The following is a 4,346-nucleotide window of genomic DNA, read 5'->3' as shown; positions in this document are numbered from 1 at the left end:
TCTAGGTTCAACAAGAACGAAAACGAGCATCCAAAGTTATAACTAATTCAAAGAATCACAAGTTGAAAACAAGATCTTCTTTTTTGGAGTTCTTCTGTGCTTCTAGGTCTTCTCCTTGGTATCCCAATCTTCCCGGATGATGAAAACCCTTTTTTTTAAGTATATATACGCCCCTAGTGGACCTGGACCCTTAAAATCGTCAAATTCCACTCAAAAAGGCTTTTTCAGCGAAATCAGCGACCAGCCGCGCCCTGAGCGGCCGCTCAGCTCTCCTGAGCGGGCGCTCAGACACCTTCTTGAAAAAATTTGATGAATCTTGTTTTGGCCATAACTTGAGTTCTACTCGTCAGAATTAGGCGATTAAACTGCCCACGCGAAGCTAACGAGATTCTCTACAACTTGACAATGTACTTGGCTTCTAATTCTGATCACTTTTTATCATATTTCCTTTAAAAGCTCTTTTCTTCATATAACTGATACCTGAAATGCAATAACATAAAAGCACATCAAATTACCAACAACTTGAGTCCAAAACACCAATTTAAGCTTGTAATAAAGCATTCCAAGTGGATATAAAATCCACTTATCACACCCCCAAACTTGAATCGATGCTTGTCCTCAAGCATAAAAAGACTCAAAACTACAAAACAAAGATAATGCATGAATGCAACTACGTGAATACAACTAAATGATAATGCAATCGATCCCCTCAGAATAACGATAACCAAATGAATAAGCCAATGCCTCTAAGAATGCAATGACTTAAAACAGAGTTCGAATAAATCCCACAAACCAACTCACAAACCAGAAACGTGCATGTGTGGATGTTTAACAGATATACTCTGGATACTAGATCAATAACCATAACTTATCTATCATCAAAACAATCAAAAGTTTATAAACAGAATAGACAATAAACGCATTATGACTCACAACACCTCCTTTCTACTAGAGTTATTCACACTATTATTGAACACATAACAAAGATGCTTATTTGATCGTGCAATGAATGAGGTCCCAAAAGACTTATACAATAATACCCATGTAGCGAGCGTTAGGTTAGTGGATCCCAAACTATAAAAGCCTTAGGTCATTAGGCACAAAGTCCCCTAAAACTTAATAACTCGAGTATTAAAGAGCTCACTCTTGATCAATTATGCATAAACACATACTTTTTTTCTTTCTTTTTTTTCTTTTTTTTCTTTTTTTTTTCTTTCTTTTTCAACAATTTCTGAATGAGTGTGTTTTGCTCCATCTAATTCAACCCTAGACTACTCATAAAAATATGAGCCGGCTACTAGCCATTTGACGCCTAGCCTTACAACAACTAGCAATGAAATCCAAGTTTTTCCCCAGATAAAAAAATCAGTGTTTTTACGTCATTACGAGAATATCACAAATTCTAAATATAACCAAGTGATTAAATCTCAACAACAAACAAGTATAATCATGATCTAGATCAAAAGCAACCCTATAAGACTTTGTGAAAATATTTGTTTCTGGCATGCAAATCAATTCATTAGGACTTAAACATCCCTCTATTCGTCATCACTACACTAAAATCAACATCAACTTATCAAATATCATACTTCTTCTTAAGGGATCATGCTAAATATGCATGCAAATGCAACTATATGAAATCACATAAAAATAAACAAATATGTCCTAAATGAACAATCATGCAAAAATATGAATAAACTTTAACTAAACATGCAATATGAATCTATATAAATCTATATGGACACACACACTACTAATCCTTACATTATCACCCCCAAACATAAAATTTTCAATGTCCTCATTGAAGGTAATAATAAGGATTTCAGGCATACCTAATTAGCGGGGGAGTCACCCTCGTCGGGTGGAGGATCAGGTGGCCAATCAACCTCGCCACTAGTGTCTCGGACAACAGTACCGAAAGCGTGTGTCAAATCTTCAGCAAAATATCGGTGGATGACATGCATGGCCTCCATACGCCTAGTCAATCTTCTATACTGTGCATCACCAATACTAGTCCTATCAACTACTTGTGGCGCATGAGAAGAACCCTCTATAGGCACTGGAAGATCCGTCCAGCCACTCTCTACATCATCAAAAATATATCCCAACCCCTTATCATTGGGTGCACCGAAGAATGAATAACTCAAGTGATATGGCTTTCGGTTGAGCTCAAGTATGAGAGCTTCTTGAGTAAATGGTTCAAAACGCTCCTGAGAAATTTTCAGCTCTGCTAACCCAAGAGAATCAAATGGCATATCCAACTTCCTCTTCCATAGAGGTGCATTCAAAACCTACAGTTGCTCTACTTTAAAGCACTCCTCTTTAGCTGTGGGTAACTTTATTTCCTTGAACACATTAAAAGTGACCTTTTGATCGTAAACCTTCATCGAAAGCTCTCCTTTTTGCACATCGATCATAGTTTGGCCTGTAGCCAAGAATGGTCTTCCCAAGATAATGGGAATCTTCTTATCTTCCTCGAAATCAAGAATTACAAAGTCAGCAGGAAATATGAGTTTATCCACCTTGACCAAGACATCCTCCACTATACCTCGTGGATAAGCGATGGAACGATCAGCTAGTTGCAATGACATGTATGTTAGTTTTGGATCAGGCAGACCAAGCTTCTTGAAGATAGATAAGGGCATCAGATTGATGCTAGCTCCTAAATCACATAAACACTTGTCGAACGACAAGTTTCCGATGGTGCAAGGAATAGTGAAGCTTCCAGGATCTTTAAGCTTCGGAGGCAACTTCTGTTGCAGCACAGCACTGCATTCCTCCGTTAGAACAACGGTCTCTAAGTCATCGACCTTCACTTTTCGAGAGAGAATACCTTTCATAAACCTCACATAGCTAGGCATCTGTTCAAGAGCTTCAGCGAAAGGCATGTCAATATGAAGTTTCTTAAACATCTCTAAAAACTTCTCAAACTGCTTATCCGTCTTTTTCTTCTGCAGCCTCTTAGGAAAAGGAGGTGGAGGATAGATTTGTTTCTCCCCTGTATTACCCTCAGGAGGAGTGTGTTCCATAGTGGTCTTCCTTGGTTCCACCTCTACTTCCTTCTGCACATCTTCTTCAGCCAAAACTTCAGATTCTGGAACTTGAGACTTTTCAGGCTGTTCGTCTTGCTAAATTTGGGGGCTTGCAACCTTTCCAGACCTTAAGGTGATGGCGTTCACCTGTTCTTCAACTTCCCTCTAGCCTGGATTGGCTTCTGTATCACTAGGAAGCATTCCTGGTGGCCGATTCAATAAGGCATTAGCAATTTGCCTTATTTGGTTCTCCAGAATCTTGATAGAAATAGCCTGGCTTTGGCATATAAGAGCCTGGTTTTTGCACATAAGCCATAACTCCTCCAATTCAGATTTTTCATTCGAAGATAGACATGCATCATGATTTTGTTATTGAATTTGGAGTTGTTGTTTTGGTGCAATTTGTTGCTGAAAACTAGGAGGGTTGAATAGCTTATTTCCAAACTGCTGGAATGGATGTTGCATCGCATTTTGATTGTTGTTCCAGCTGAAGTTAGGATGATTCCAGTTGTCAGGATGATAAGTGTCTGGAACTGGTTGCTGCGATCTCTGAAAGTTGCTCACAAACTGAGTTGAGTCATTAGATATAGCGCATTGCTCTATCGCATGCGAACCTGCACACAGCTCACAAACACTAATTATCTGCTTAACACCACAGTTAGCCAGAGAATCGATCTTTATAGACAATGCCTTTAGTTGAGCAGTGATAGCCGTAGTTGTATCCACCTCAAGAACTCCTGCTACCTTGCTCAGTGGCAATCTCTGGGCTGGATACTGATATTCATTAGCAGCCATCAGTTCAATTAGATCATAAGCTTCCTCATAGCTCTTTGCCCATAATGCTCCACCTGCTGCTGCATCGAGCATGGGTCTGGACTGTGCTCCCAACCCATTATAAAAACAATTGATGATCATCCAATCAGGCATTCCATGATGAGGACACTTCCTAAGCATCTCCTTGTAGCGCTCCCAAGCTTCATATAAAGATTCTCCTGATTGCTGCGCAAATTGAGTAAGAGCATTCCTGATTGCAGTTGTCTTCGCCATAGGGAAGAATTTAGTAAGAAACTTCTGAGCAAGATCTTCCCAAGTAGTAATCGAACCAGTTGGTAGAGAGTGTAACCAGCTCTCAGCCTTGTCCCTCAGAGAGAATGGGAACAGTCTCAGCTTCACAGCATCTTCAGAAACACCATTGAACCTGAAGGTGTCGTAGATCTCTATGAAATCCATAATGTGTGTATGGGGATCTTCCGTTGGAGAACCCCTAAACTGGACTGAAGTCTGTACGCATTGAATTATGCTAGGCTTGATCTC

The 4,346-nt window shown here is 39.6% G+C and overlaps 1 non-coding gene across 1 annotated transcript; it reads left to right on the top strand.

The window, feature by feature from the left end:
• The first annotated feature begins 3,957 nt into the window (after positions 1-3,957).
• LOC141716157 (small nucleolar RNA R71) lies at positions 3,958-4,064 on the top strand. The gene has a single exon (XR_012572877.1). It is a non-coding gene; the product is annotated as a small nucleolar RNA R71 (small nucleolar RNA).
• The last annotated feature ends 282 nt before the right edge of the window (positions 4,065-4,346 follow it).

The sequence above is a fragment of the Apium graveolens genome, chromosome 3, assembly GCF_009905375.1.
Source record: "Apium graveolens cultivar Ventura chromosome 3, ASM990537v1, whole genome shotgun sequence".
NCBI classification, from domain to species: Eukaryota; Viridiplantae; Streptophyta; class Magnoliopsida; order Apiales; family Apiaceae; genus Apium; species Apium graveolens.
The sequence above is the reverse complement of the archived record's forward strand: the minus strand, read 5'-3'. Positions and strand labels throughout refer to the sequence as shown.